The 16,362-nt window shown below is 42.6% G+C and overlaps 1 protein-coding gene across 4 annotated transcripts in view; it reads left to right on the plus strand.

Annotated features, from left to right (window-relative positions):
* Pdxk (pyridoxal kinase) overlaps nucleotides 1-16,362 on the plus strand; it is a 177,318-nt gene that overhangs the window by 72,668 nt on the left and 88,288 nt on the right. The gene's annotated exons all lie outside the window — the stretch shown is intronic.

Genomic DNA, 16,362 nt, shown 5'->3' on the forward strand with positions numbered 1-16,362 from the left:
GAAAGAGACGGAGTGATCAGACCTTCGACTTCCCCGTATGCGTCCCCTGTGTTCTTGGTACCCAAACCTTCTGGTGGTTATCGTGCTGTGATTGACTATAGGTCTCTAAATAGTAAGATTGTACTCCAATCTATTCCCCTACCCGACCTTCATACTTGTTTTGGATGGTTCTCAGGTGCGAAATTTTTCACTGTCCTGGATTTGAACCAGGCTTATTACCAAGTGCCTTTATCGAAGAGATCTATTCCCCTCACTGCCTTCATCACCGACTGGAACTTGTATGAGTTCCTTAGACTCCCGTTCGGGCTAAGCTGTGGAGCAGCCGTGTTGTCAAGGTTGTTAAATTCCATTCTCTCTGACATTAAGTTCAGCTATGTCTTTAATTACCTGGACGATTTATTAATTTATTCAAAGACCTTCGAGGAACATATGGTGCACGTTAGGGAAGTATTGCTACGGTTAAGGAAAGCCGGCCTTACAGTGAAGTTATCAAAGGTAGCTTTCGCCAGACCCAGCATGTCTTTCTTGGGACATGTAGTTTCTTCTGAAGGCGTTTCCATAGATCATTCCAGAACTCAAGCCATTAGGGATTTTCCACCTCCCAAAGATGTCAAGGGCGTTGCTCGATTCATTGGTATGGTCAATTTCTTTAGAAAATTCATCCCTAACTTTGCTGAAGTGGCTGCCCCGTTGAACGACCTTAGGAAAAAGAATGTAAAATTTACTTGGGGTAAAGCCCAGGAGGAAGCTTTTAATTCATTGAAGGTCGCACTGATTAATGCACGTTTGTTAGCTATTCCCGATTTCGAGAAACGTTTCATTGTCCAAACTGATGCCTCTGGGCGTGCTATTGCTGGCGTTCTGTTACAAGAACATGAAGATGGGCGTAGGCCCGTGGCCTACGTATCTAGGGTCCTCAATGATCTGGAGTCTAAGTACTCCATTTATGAACTAGAGTGTCTAGCTGTGCTGTTTGCTCTGGAAAAATTTCGATCATTCATTGAACACGTCAACTTTGATCTGGAGACCGATAATCAGGCTCTTTCTTGGGTGTTGAACCGACCCAAAAGGACCGGTAGAATAACTAGATGGGCATTACGGATCTCATCCTTTAATTTCAATGTTCGCCACATTCGTGGGTCTGAGAACGTCATCGCCGATGGCTTGAGCAGGATGTTTGAAGGTCATCCTTGTGCGGAAGCCAACCCATGTGTCGATGAGCTTGCTGTCAATACCGTTGGAGTTAGTGCCATCCTCACCGACTCCCCATTGCTGTATCAAGAAATTGGAGATCATCAAAAAACTGATCCGGATCTGAAAAGGATCATTGATACAATCAGTAGCGGGATCGAAGTGAAACCTTACTCCTTATCTAAGGGTGTTCTCTGTTGTAAGGGTCGCAAGGACCATAATTCCAAAATTGTCGTTCCTAAGGTTCTGGTACCTGTCATTTTCAAGTATTACCACTGTTCACCCCTTGGCGGTCATCTAGGAAATTTCAAAACTCGTTTGAAAATCAGGCAATTCTTTGTTTGGAAGAAAATGGATAGTGATATCAGGAACATGGTCAAATCTTGTAAATCTTGCGCCATCAGCAAACCTAATTTGAATAACCGGGTAGGATTATTGTCTTCATCACAAGCTTCGCGCCCCATGGAACGACTGTTCATAGATTTCGTAGGACCCCTCCCCCGATCTTCCTTGGGAAACACCCACATTTTTGTCTGTATAGATGCCTTCTCCCGGTTCTGTTGGATCTTTCCCACCAGGTCCACTAATTCACGTACCTCTATCTCCTGTCTAAATTCCATCTTTGCATCATTTGGCCCACCTAAGTTCTTAGTGTCTGACAACGCTAGTTCTTTCACCAGTAACTCCTTCAAAAGGTATCTGTTTGAGTTGGGCATTTCACATGTCACCACTATTCCATACTATCCAAATCCTTCTTATGCAGAGAGGTTGAATCGGAACTTAAAATCTGCGTTGATAGCGTATCATCACGACAACCAGTCCAAATGGGACTCCTGTCTGCATTGGTTGGCACATGCTTTCAATTCCGCTACTCATGAGTCCCATGGTAAGACGCCTATGTCTTTAATGTTTGGCTATACTCCGTACTCCCCTATGTCTAACCTGCTATGTATTGAGGATCTTCTCCCAGACCTATCTAGGCCTAATGATGTTCAAAAGATCTGGAACGAAGCAAAAAGGAATCTAGCTGTGTCATACGAAAAGGTCAAAAGGCAGTACGATAAAGGTAGGAAACCGTCAAAATTCAATGTTGGTGATCTCGTGTATGTTAAGTGCTACCCAATGAGTAAGGCCGTGAATAAGTTTTCGGCAAAACTTGCCCCTAGGTACCAAGGCCCGTGCGCTGTGTTGGAGTTCTTGTCTCCCGTTTCAATTTTGGTAAGTGACCCTGTAGCAAAACGTATTAGGCGCGTTCATGTTTCTCAAATTAAACCTGGTTGATCTGGCAAATTGTACCGCATCTTCCGCTGGATGGATGCACCTTTGGTAGCTGACCTGTATCGTTAGTGAATTTAGCACGCATACTGTGGGATGGCGAGCGAGTCAATCTGGTCCTTTCTGTGCCTCGTGTTGGTGACTCTAATTTAGTACTTCTTGTATGTTACTGTTTCTAGGTGTGGATCCTTGTAGTTAGAGTTTGTCTTTCCTTTATTGTCTTGTGATGGTGGTATTAATACCTTGGAATTGATATACTCGTTATCTAACCTTATGCTTATGTGGTGCGCTAACGAAGTTCCTTTGGGGAAATCTGATGACATCTAACTTAAATTGTGCTTTGTTGTCCCTCTGTTTTCTCTAGGCTTATGTAATTTCAAAGTTTTGATTCTTCTGTGGCTCCGCATCGGATTCCTTCCGCTGAACCCTTCGATCATCTTGTGACTTGATCATTGCTGAGCTATGGTGTGCCTGGGATGGAATGTAAGGGAGTGTGTCTGGTGCCTGAGTGTTTACCATTTTGTCATCCTTTCATAGTGTGCGTGTGTCTGAAGATGTGTGGTGCTTAGTCATGATTGGGTTGCTATTTGTGCCTTTTTAGTATTGTACGATTTCTGATTGTGGTGTGTTTCGATCTATGGGTGTCGGAAAAGTTCCCTGCTTGCCTTCTGCATGGACTCCATGTCTTAAAGGTGTTTCTGTTCCGGATACTGATGTTTGTATTCATCCATGATTGAGAGATCTGACACTCCTACCTTTGGGCACTCTTCGCGGCTGTTCTAAAGGTGGTTTTCTATGCGTGAACCCTCTATATTATTTTTCCTGTAATGGGTTTTTGGGCTGAATTTATCTTCCTAACCTTTTGGTTTTGGGGTTATGTAGAAAATCTGTCTCCGATTTTTCCTGTGGGCGTTCGGTTGGTGCACTCCTGCCAGCATTATGGTTGTATCTCCTGTGTTGTAACTTGGTAATGTTGTTGTGAGTTGTTTGGATCCTTTTGAAATGTGGACCGTTAGTAACGTTGTGTAATTTTCCTTATCTACCGGTTGGCGTGTGGAGTTTTCGGTGGTACTGTCGGACTTCCTTCCTGAGGATATTTCTCCTTTTGTGCTTCTGTGGGATGGACCTAGTCCTTAATCTGTACCTGGTTTGCTGTTGTAATTTCTGCTTTGTATTGTGCTGTTAGGTTGTGGTCTGTGAGCACGCGTTGAGGATAGTTATCCTTTACCTCTCTATTGATAACCCGTGCTGCTAGCTTGTCATTATTTAGGTAATCGTGTTTGGATTACGTTGTTTGGCTGTCAAGACACCTTGGTTGGGATGCGATTTGTCCTTTAATTTACCTCTGTGTCACGGTAGATTTGGTTGTTGGTTTGGTATCCACTACTCCGAGGAAGTACACCTTCGGGGGGGCATTTCTTAGTTATCTCTTGGCTCTGGGATTTTCGACTTGTTCTTCCTCACGCAGAATTAGGTTCGTGGTTACTATTCTGTACCACGTTGCCCGGTGCATTTATTTTGGGTAGTTGTATCTTGATGTGGCCGTTGTGGATGACTGACTGATCGCGATTTTTCCATCTGGTAACCTATAGGAGTCTCCCGATTGCCCATCGATGCTACTCTTGCCTGTCTTACCTCTCGGTAACTCGAGTGGTTTCTGCGTCCCTTCTCTCTGATGGTTTTCCGTTGGTCTGTTCAAAAATTAGTTTTCTATGCTTGAGTCCTTACCTGTGTTTTGTTGGTGATCCTGGATAAGTTGCCGATCCCAGTGTGGTTTGTATTTTGCTCAACCCCTCGTTCTTGACCCTTGGACTGATTGACGAGTTCGCCACTCTGTGGTTGTGTGTGTGTCACTCCAATATCTAAAAGTGTAATTTGATAGGTCATTCATGTGTCCTCTTAGTTTGACGTCTGGTATTCTAAACCATATGTTCCAAGGACGTCTATTCTTTGGAGTGGTCCTGTACACGCACGCACATTAATGGTGCCCCGATATAAACAATCAACAGTGCCCCACTCCAGTACTGAAAAGGAGAGGAGAGAGTGAAGGGATAGTGTTGAAGGTCACTCCAGTACCGAGAAGGAGGGGAAGGGAGTGAACATGAAGTGCTGAATAAACAGTGTGTGTATTCCGGCCTACATTTCGTTATAAACATTTTAAGATGGTTCCTATCTTATCACAGGTGAATCGAGGCCTATTATTGGTACGTGGGAGGCTTACATAGTCCCCCAAGCAGTAGCTCAAGCAATACCATGCAGTCTTAAGACAGTTTTGGAGATGGGTAGAAATATGGCAAGAACGAAGTGAAGAAGGATTGGTAGATCATAGGACACATAACAGGGCACCTAGAACTACTACTGAGCTCGATAGCTGCAGTTGCTTAAGTGCGGCCAGTATCCAGTATTCGGGAGATAGTAGGTTCAAACCCCACTGTCGGCAGCCCTGAAGATGGTTTACCGAGGTTTCCCATTTTCGCACCAGGCAAATGCTGGGGCTGTACCTTAATTAAGGCAACGGCCGCTTCCTTCCCACATCTAGCCCTTTCCTGTCCCGTCGCCACCATAAGACCTATCTGTGTCGGTGCGACGTAAAGCCAATAGGAAAAAAAAGAAGAACTACTTCTGAACAGGATGCTGGGATCGTTCAAACTATGGAAAATTCTCCGTTTGTAACTATCTATAATGCGATTGCCGCATTGAAATATGCCAGTAAGCCGGACTACCGTGAGTCGCCGACTCCACGCGACAGGTATTTACAATCGCCGAGCTGCGAAAAAGGGGCGACTTCTTCCTATCGACAGAGAACTTTGCGTAGGCTTTGCACTACAAGAAAGTGTTACTCCACGACAGGAATAGGAAATTACAATTTGGTTGGATGAAAAGGTATTTTGCTCCGATCCAGGTAAACGTCCAGTTGGAAAGTGTTATGAAAAGCCCTTTGCCCAGGTAACTAATCAGTGGGTCGCGTCACATGTGGTGTATTGGGGTGGATAAGTGATGTTGGTCCAGGAGAGTTGAAAGAGGTCACTCCACATATGACTGCTTGTGAACATGTGGACATTTTAGAAAGTGCCGTTCTTTCTAGTGTTCGAGCTATTTACCCCATAGAAGAAGTTCCCGTTATCAGGTTTGTGTGGGATAAGAGCCCTGTTCACACTGCACATGTAACCGAAGCTTTCTTCAAACAGCATTCTGACGTTCACGTGCTTGACTGGCCTCCCAAGTCGGCTGACTTAAATACACTTAAGAAAATGGAAATTGGAACACCATGAAGTCATTGGTCGTTTGTGTTGATTTTCAAGATATGGAACAATGCCATATAGGTATGTAAACGATCAAAGTTTCATACCCATTGGATTGTTGCTACAGGTCTCCCAACGTGATTGGTCGCGGAGGAATCAACGCCAGTATACGGACTCTGGTGTAGCGTAGTTGACTTGCAGCCTGTGCAGTGAAGTGTTCCCCATTAAACATGCCTCGTCGACAGAGAAAAACACGCTATCAACAACTGTCGCCGTTTGAGAGGGCTCGGATAATTGGGTTGTGCGAGGCTGGATTATCGCTAAGGACTGTCGCTGCACGTGTTGGCCGACAGGCATCTACGGTACAACGTGTATGGCAGCAGTGGTCAAATGAAGGTACCCGCACTCGTAGACCTGGCACAGGCACAGCGCGACAGACAACTGTGAGAGAGGATCGCCGCATCATTCAGATGGTCCGGATGGAACCCCATGCAACAGCAGCGCAAATTCGAGCAGCTGTGGCACCCCACGTTACACAACAAACAGTTGGTAATCGCCTGCGTGCAGCTGGCTTACGAGCCCGTGTCCCTGCAGTAGGTTTTCCACTGACCCCACAACAGCGACATGTAAGGCTGGCCTGGTGTCAAAAAAGATCGACGTGGGTCGACGAATGGCATAGAGTCGTCTTTAGTGATGAATCGCGCCTCTGTCTTGTCCGCAGTGATCGCCGGAGTCGTGTGCGCCGACGTACCGGGTAGAGGGACCGCCCAGATCGTATTGTCGAGAGGCACACAGGGCCAACACCAAGCATTATGGTCTGGGGAGCTATTGGCTTTAATGTGAAATCACAATTAGTGCTTGTTGAGGGCACTCTGACTGCTTGACAGTACGTTGATAGGGTACTCAATCCAGTGGTTGTCCCTATGATGGTGAACATTGCTAATGGGATGTTTCAGCAGGACAATGCCCGGGTTCACACTGCACGCATCTCCAGAGAAGCTCTCCACGACATCACAACCTTAGAATGGCCCGGCAGATCCCCGGACCTCAGTCCTATTGAGCATGTGTGGGACATGATGGGTCGACAACTGGCCAACCGTCCCCAGCCACCCACAACTCTGGAACAACTGACCCTTGCAGTGCAGCAAGCATGAGCCACAATTCCTCAGGAAGCGATCCAGGGCCTTATTGACTCCATGCCTCGACGAATTCATCAATGTATTGCAGCTCGTGGTGGGCACATCCTGTATTGACTGTTGTCCAAACTTGAAAGTCTAATCATCGAATCACAACCGATTAACCGAACACTCGTCCTGCATGTTCAATTGCAGCAATGTAGCACCACTCCTTCTGGGTGTTGCAATTTCCATTTTCTTGAGTGTATAATAGAACACGAATGGTAAACATGTGGGTTCCAGGTCAGGAGAGGACAAGAGCGGCTCTGTTAATGCACTGCCATCGAGAATGGGCGAATCTGAGGAATGAACCAGATTTTTTTCCAACATCTAATAGATTCCATTCCCAAGCGGCTAGAGCAAGTGATAAACAGGAACATAAACATAAACTGATTATTAACTCTGGGAGGGAGGAGGAACCCGCCACTTACACTTGTTGTAAATTCAGTATTTGACACAACTCTTTAGTTATTTAATACCCATTTCACAACTAGTTTTGAGCAAATTTCCATTTTTCTTTTCTTGAAATTATGTATCTATAATAATAATATTTGCTTTATGTCCCACTAACCACTTTATCGGTTTTCGGAGACGCCGAGGTGCTGGAATTTAGTCACACAGAAGTTCTTTTACGTTCCAGTAAATCTATCGACATGAGGTTGACGTATTGAACACCTTCAAATACCACCGGACTGAGCCAGGATCGAACCTGCCAAGTTGGGGTCAGAAGGCCAGCGCCTCAACCGTCTGAGCCACTCAGCCCGGCTATGTATCTATAGACAATGCATTATGTATATTATTTTACCGTACATTTATTTTATTTATATATTTTCGAGGAAGATGCCATACGTTCATATTTTTTTATAAGATATAGCTGTAAAAAAATGTGTTAATTTTATAATAATTAGTTACGTTGAGATGTTGCAATAATAGTATTTTTGTTGTATATTTTAAAACACGACTTTATATTGTATGTACATTGAATTTGAATGATATTAAATTATTTTCAGATGCATTTTCTTATTGCTCAAGAAGTAAAATGTATCTTCAGTTATTTTTATAAAGAAATGTTTACACAGTTAAGCAACAATATCTTATTTTAGCATATTAATATTCTGTTTATAGAATTTATCGTAATTCTATATCCGAGGTGGTAAATTATGATGGTATAACTTCAGTAAAGTCCAGAACAAAGCTACGAACCAGTAAAAGGTATTTTCAAATTTCTTTCTTTCTTTCTTTCTTAATCTGTTTATCGTCCAGGGTTGGTTTTCCCTCGGACTTAGCGAGGGATCCCACCTCTACCGCCTCAATGGTAGTGTCCTGGAGCTTCAGACATCGGTTCGGGATACAACTGGGGAGAATGCCCAGTACCTCGTCCAGGCGGCCTCACCAGCTATACTGAACAGGGGCCTTGCTGGGGGATGGAAAGATTGGAAGGGATAGACAAGGAAGAGGGAAGGAAGCGGCCGGGGCCTTAAGTTAGGTACCATCCCGGCATTTACCTGGAGGAGAAGTGGTAAACCACGGAAAACCACTTCCAGGATGGCTGAGGTTGGAATCGAACCCACCTCTACTCAGTTGCCCTCCCGAGGCTGAGTGGACCCCGTTACAGCCCTCGTACCACTTTTCAAATTTCGTGGCAGAGCCGGGAATCGAACCCGGGCCTCCGGGGGTGGCAGCTAATCACGCTAATCACTACACCACAGAGGCGGACATTTTCAAATTACGACCCGATATAACGCAGCTACAAAATATTCCTAACTAGTATAACATAATTTTCGGTTAAAAATCTGTTTTATTTCTTGATACTGTAATTATCAGAATAGGTTACCTAATGGTGTACTTCAATTCATGTGCCACTGTGCCCATTTCAATCACAACAAAGTCTAGTAGCGGGCCTACTTGCAGCAATGCGTTAAGCGAGAAGGTGGGTCATTGTGCTTTCGGCACTACCCCTTCACTCCCTTCCCTCTTGTTTGTGCTGGAGTGGCCTTCAACACTACCCCTTCTCTCCCTCCCCTCCTTATCAGTACTGGAGTGGGGCAGTGTTGATTGTTTATGTCGGGACACCATTAATGTGCACGTCTGTACCTTTACTTATATATTTTTCTTGTGGGTGATTTGTGCTTGAGTAATATTACTGATTTCCCTTCCGTTATGTTCTTGATCCTTAGGGATATCTGTCTTTGTCCTAGTTGGTATTATGTGTTGGATTGTACCCTATGTTTCTATGTGTTCTTGTTCATTGTTTCTCTACGTGTCATGGCTAAGTGTCCTTCGTGGCAGAGTAACATGGTATATTTTATGTAGTTTCCCTTTGATTTCTTAATTGTCGTTGTATGGACCCTTCGTTTCCTTCGGTACTATATTGGACCAAGTGGAGAGCTCTGGGCTTCAGCTAGTTTGTTGGTAACTAGCTTTATGTAATGTTAATTGGTGGATCTGTGGATCCTGTACTGAAGACTCACCTACTTTAATTTCCTGGTTTGTTTTTTTTGTTCCTCCCTCTTCTTGTGGTTTTGCCCCCATTCGGGTTTTCCGGTGCGTTTCATTTCCCCTGTAGTCTCCCTTTGCAACACAAGATCATGCGTTTCCTTAATATCAAAGGAGACTTGTAAAGGTATTCGTGCATTAAAATTAATTTACCACCGTGCTTGAGAAAATAACCTGGATGCGTGGACTTATAATCATGTGGTTTTGTTTAATTTTGGTCAGTATATCTGTGATTAGTGTGAGAGTTGCCAAACCTCTAGGTGAACTGCGTCATGTGTCATAAACTGTATCATTGTGTGATGCATAGAAAACATGTGTATTAGGTGAACCTGAAACTTTGGTGAACTCTGGTCATTGTGCTCTCTATTTGATGACAAACATTACTCTGGTGATTTTCCGAGTGCTCGGTTAACATTTCTGGACACTGATGTTGATCGCACCCCGCCAATTATTTCTAAAAACTATGTGATATGGAACTGTGTCTTGGACTATTAATCTGGTCATGTGAACTCCTAACTAAAATTAGTTAATCTTGGTGGTCGTTTTCTGTTGGACTACTCCGCCCAAATTTAGTGTATGTGTGACCACCTCATCATTGATGGCATGTGCATGAGGTTTTGTCGTCGATTCGGGGCGGGAGGGCTGAGACGATATTAAATAATGTGAGCCTCCCCATTATAACCATTTTGAACTGGCCCTGCGGCCTAGAATAATTTGTGTCAAACGGCTTACGCCAGCATACCATTTTTTAAGTTACTGTACGCAGCGGCCATCGTTTGGCCTGGTGTTGGTTGCGCATAACTGCGCATGCACCGGCCTACTTCCAGGCAGTCTGGCTCCTTGCTCGCTTGCCGACGCGAGACAGTTCGCTTCAGTCAGCCATGACGCGTGCTTGTGTATTTGAGTGCTACACCATGGAGAGGTGGACTTCTAGAAAACCCCCGTGATACCTCCATTAACGGGGATTTTCCCCGTACGAACTAGTTGAAGACCTCCTGCCTTTTCTTCTGAGCATTTTTTGGATTTATTTTTTCATCTGGATACTTCACAACTAGGTCTAGATGCCGGCGGCGTGACTGCATTTCTTCGTCAACAATGTCAGGTTAAAATTCCTCTCATTTCTTCATCACCAAAGGTATGTACCAGTGTTTGAAATCATTCTAAACGTCGACCAGAAGAGAATTTTGATACTTTCGGAGATTTCTGGAAAAGTAATAATAATAATAATAATAAATATTTGGACTTCGTCGTTAAATTAATATCAATTCGTGTGTGTGGTATCGGAAATCTGAAAAACAGTTTCGGCAACTAATCACAGTAATGTGGAAGGTTCACCATGAACTAAATTGGAATTATTAATTTAAAATTTTACTGATCTACTTTTGGCACTTAAATTGTAACCTTTTTGTAAACCAAGGTACAGTCTCCAAGGTACCGAGCTTTACCTTTCTTTGGATTTCTGTTTGCTTTCCTGTGTTTTGTTTTCTAATTTGTTTGGTATGTTTTCTTCCCCCCCCCCTTCTGGGGTTTTTGGGTGAATTATTTTTTCTCTAGCCTGGTTTCCTCCGTGTTTTAGGAGGCGTTGCTTTTGTTTTGTGGTTACCTTGGCAACGGTTCTGGTGTGTATTGTTGTCGGGTCAAGCGTTGTCTGGCGTGTTGAGCCTGTGTGGATCTTGAATTATATATAGTTCGGGGTTGGGTGTATCGTTCACTGTTTAAATTTATTTATTTATTTTCTCCTCCTTTTACCTTGTGTTACCATTTCCTTGCCCGCGTGAGGAGGTATTTTAACGTAAAATTCTGTTTGTCTTGGAAACTGTCCTTGGTGGAAACTGAACGATTTCAAATTTGGTAATTATGAGAAGCGACCGCGTTGAAGATCCATTTTATGAAATAATTGTTAACTTAATACTTTTTTAAATTTATTTAACTATCCGTGATCGATCACATTTAATTTAAAGGTAACATTTATGTAAGAAAGTCTATTGGTTTTCCGTTGTTTTCTGATCACATTTAATTAGGTACGGAGGTCACCCTTTCTTTCTTGTTGTTTTCATTAAGTTCTCTATTTATTATCTGTTAAAGAGTATTTATTTTTCATTAATTGTTATTTAGTAATGAATTAATTTTCTTTTAAACCCCACCTGGGTATATTCTAATTTATTTTACTTATTGTTAATTTCCTTTTCCATTTTTCAACCTTACGTTGATTTTATTTACATTTTGGCATTACGTTTTAAAATAAACTTAGGCTTTATCATCTTAATGACTTGGTTTGTTACCTACCTTTTGCCCTTCCATTAAATTTTTTTTTTTCAACTTAATTGAAGTGTCGGTTTTCATTCGCCACGTTCGGTGGAGCACTGCCACCGTTCTTCTTGTGCATTTATTTCCACGGCCTTTAAGTCGTCTTCCTCCGCTGTTTCCGGTAAGTTTTTTCATGGTTTCTTGTTTTTTAATATTGTGACTGTACTTGTTGTTCCTCTTCTTGTGCCCATCTTCTCCCTCGTGTTCGCTATATCTCCCATTCTGGGGCGGACACGCTAACAACCTTCCCGCCAGGGTCTCTCTCTCTCTCTCTCTTTCTCTCTCTCTCTTTCTCTCTCTCTCTCGCTCTCTCTCTTCCTCTCTCTTCTTCTCTCACCCTGGTGGGTAAGGTTATTCACCTCATCACCCCTAGGTGGTGCCGGGGTCCTAGAGGGTGGTGAGCGGTGAGAGCAGCCCTGAAAATAGTTTTTCGTGGTTTCCCATTTTCACACCGGGCAAATGCTGGGGCTGTACCTTAATTAAGGCCACGGCCGCTTCCTTCCCACTCCTAGCCCTTCCCTGTCCCATTGTCGCCATAAGACCTATCTGTGTCGGTGCGACGTAAATCAACTAGCAAAAAGTACTCTTTTACCAACAGCTTTGGTCAGTACACCTGATTGCTGTGGGGAGTTATGAAAGAAGGTGGGGATTTCACTTAAATCTGCCAAAAATATGTGGACATCCATAATCTGGCTTGTCGCTTGAGCCATGATGAACTTCAAAGAATGGGCATAACAGTGAACATAACGTGCATGCTGAAAATCTTCCTTGATGAGAGCTTGCGCTCCTGAATTTTGGCCACTCATTACATTTGCCCCATCGTAACTTTGTGAAATTAATTTATCTGGGTTATTCGCAACTTTGCTTAAATAAGATTTTAAACATTCATGACTAGCAGGTGAGAGGAAACCCCAAAATCTTTCAACTGGCTTACCGTTGGGAAGAACGTAGCACAGTATAATAACTAATTGTGCTATAGTTGAAATATCGATGGTCTCGTCTGCAGTTACCAAAATGAAGTGTGCTGTGGTGATTTCCTTCTTTATTTTCTCATGACAGATTTCAAACATGCACGAAAGCTATTCATTGTGAATGTCTTTCGAGGTGCCTTTTTAAAACTGTAGCTTTGGACAGATGTCCCCTTAATGCAATGTCAATTTTGGAACTAAAATTAACGAAGCCTCGTTAATATGCCAGGATTCGATGATTCATACCCGTGCATTGCCAACTTAAACGCGCCACAGAACTTTACATAGTCGATAATTTTTGACAGCACATAACGTTTTTTCCGTACTTGATCATTGTGTCTTTCCACAGACTGCCTGTAAGCACAGTCAATTTGCTGCTGGATATCGTGTCTTCCCAGAAGATCGAATTCTTACTGGGGAAGCGTATGAGATTTATAACTTTCGTGTTTCTTTGCGTTTTTTTCTTTTTGGGGGGGGACAAATGTCCTAAATCTACCACTCCGACTTTGGTCCAAGTCCCTTTGTTTTCATCACTCACAAAACATAAACAAGGAAAACAAAACAGCCTGTTAGTAACTTCGCACCCACAGATCCACTCGGTTCTTTTGTATACGTCCATTCTGAATTATGCACAGTTTCTTTAATTATTAGTCTGCCTCGTTATATCAAGATCAGGCATTGGGTGCCCAGCATTCTTAATCTCAAGTTTTCGCTCAAGAGAGAGACAAGAAAAGTTTTTCTTCTTCTACTGGACACTGTTCAAAGTCATTATGTAGCTCCTTACCTTTCCTGGGCACAAAGATTGTGGACGTAACTACAGTGCACAAAAATACACACACAGGTTGTATGTTCGCACTGTTCACAATGTTGGTAACTTAATTTTAAGAACTCATGTGGGCTAGTCAATGAATGTTTTCATTGGTATTACCTTCCCTCTACTCTTTGCCTCAGTGATTTTTGTAGTTAATTTTATCTCCAAAATGGTAATTATTCCAAAGAAGGCAAATGAATACATGTTTAGTAAGTATTGACATATTTGGGACAAGTTATCAATTGGAATTTGGCAGTTCAATGTGACTTTTGGTTGTAATGATGTTTTTCATCACTAGTGCTAATTATGTGCCCTATTCTTTGTTGTCTAGTTAAATTCCTGTAAGGGCAACAGATGGCAGGCACATACTATTATAGTTTTCTAACCCCAACAGCACGACTTGCGACAGATTTGAGAGAGTGGCATATTGCGCATGCGTAAGGCACAGATATCCATTTCTGCGGTATCCTGGTCTTGTCTACATGCTGGCTGATGTCCTCCCCGCACCTCGCCACTCCCTTCACCTAGGTACGGGCAGAGAGATCGCCTTTCAAGGGGGTTCATTCCAGAAGAGTATCCAGCCACAGACCTTGCGCAGCTCACATGAAATGAAAGCCAGTGCGATTATATTATGGATAGATGGGCTTAGCAAGAGCTTTGAGATTGCTAAGGGAGTTGTGAAAATGAAGTAGCTGAGTACAATTTGATATAAACTGGAGGTTCATTGCTCCATTGCGTTATACCTGAAACTGCCACTGCTTCCTTTACTTCCTGAGTGAAAGCTCCCAACTTTTCTTTGGCTACTAAATATTTGCCCACTCTTTTCACTTCTGTATATCTGGTTCTACTCTCTTCAGTCTTCAGTGTTTTCCATTCCTTCCAAGTTTTCTTCTTTTCCTTTACTTTATCTTGCACTCCATCATTCCACTATGTTATCTCTTTGTTTGTTACCTTTCCTGTTGTTCTTCCACATGTTTTCTCTGCACACCTTACAAATGCACTCTTAAAATTATTCCATTCCTGTTCAACATGACTAATATCTGTCCTTGGTATCAATTTTAGTAATTTTTTCTTGAACCTCCTTTACCTTCCATCTCTAGACTTCAATCTTTCAATCTCCTTTTCCTTGTCGTTTTGTGACCTTGCCTACTGTCAACTTTGCTATCACTGCTTTATGGTCACCTCCAAAGGCTTCTGCAGGCATAGCTGTAACATCCATAAGAACTTTCCAATGTCCTTTTTTTCCACTAATATGTAGTCAGTCAAGATTTTCGTTCTTCTGTCTCCCCATCCATACTTGGTAATCTTCTGGCTATTTTTCTTCCTGAACCATGTGTTTTCTATTATTGGTTCTTGCTTCTGGCAGATGCCCATTAACATATCCCCTTCTTATTCTTGTTGCCTTATCCATATGCCCCAGAATTTCTTCTCTTCCCACTTGTGCATTCAGATCTCTGATTATTGTTACTTTGTTATCGTCTATGTATTTCTCCATTTCTTCAAAGAATTGTTCTGTATTTTCTTTATTTCCAGTTTATGGAGCATATGATTGGAACAGATCTTGTGTTTCTGTCTCAAACTGTATCCTTGCTATGATCATTCTGTCATTGATCTTCTTCACCTCCTCCACATATTCCAGGATATCCTTTCCAATGATCATTCCTACTCCATTTACTGCATCCTCCTCCACTGTAAAACAGCCTTTACCCTTCCTTCAGTTTTTGTTCCCCTCTTCCTCTCCCATTTTGTTTCACTAAGGCCTAGGATGGATATGTTCGTCTCTTTCATAAACTCTGTCAGTTCCTTGGTCTTGCCTGTCAGTGTTGGGATGTTGACTGTCCCAATTTGGATATATTATGATACTAGTCACTCGCTTGTCACAGCTAAGAATTGTGTGTCACCTGCAGGAGATGCTCTAGCATTTTCTGAGACCTCACCCTATTTGCACTCATTTTAGGCTGTTATAGTGGGTTCGCCACTCCCAAAGGCATTTTAGAGCTGCTGCCAGCAAGTGATGAGGCCGCTCTTACATTGAGTACAGACGTCTTCTACAGCTGCCCCTAACCTAGAGACAGATGCTTCTTGATGGGTTCCAGTGTCGTTTCCGACACTGAGGGGACTGTCACCCCACCTAAGAGAACTCATTCACCCGAAGCTGTTGGTCCTCTTAGGGGTTTGAGTTATTTCTCATCACCCAACACTCGGTGCAGAGTCGCTGGGTGTACGATCTACTGTATTACGCTAGTGGACTGGACCGGCCAGACTGCCAAATATACTCATTGAGTTAGATTAGTGGAATTACAAAAGCTTGCTAGAAAAAATAGTCTGCTATGACATATTGCACTTGTTTCAGTTGGCTAATATTCGCAACCTAAAGAATACACACAGGACTGGATGTAAAATGTTTTCACTTGCTTGCTTCTCTTTACTTCTCCTGACTCTCCAGTCACATACAGCTTGTACTCAAGCACTGGAGGGAATGCTATTGAGGGCAGCGACCATTCTGTCACCACATCCACACACTGATATATAGAATATCCCCATATTTCTGACGTAAGTGGGTAGAATGGAAAATAAGTTTTGTTCGAATCTTATGGATAAATATTTTTTTTAACCCTTCGTAAACTGTGAACAAAACAAAGTGAAACATAAAATAGTTTGAAATGTACACTAATATGCATTAATCCCATTAGCTCTCCTGTTCATACCTTGAATTTTTCTTTAACACTGAAATAAACATTTACATTTTGTATCTCTGAAAGCATTTATGCTGAAATATTTTCTATAATTCTGCAGTGTAAGGATATCAGACAAAATATGTTCATTCGTAAATTTCTCACCAGTAATTTTAAAATCCCTGAAATATGATATGAAAGTTTCAAGAAAGGTGAAACTGA

The sequence above is a fragment of the Anabrus simplex genome, chromosome 1 (genome assembly GCF_040414725.1).
Source record: "Anabrus simplex isolate iqAnaSimp1 chromosome 1, ASM4041472v1, whole genome shotgun sequence".
In the NCBI taxonomy this organism is placed as follows: Eukaryota; Metazoa; Arthropoda; class Insecta; order Orthoptera; family Tettigoniidae; genus Anabrus; species Anabrus simplex.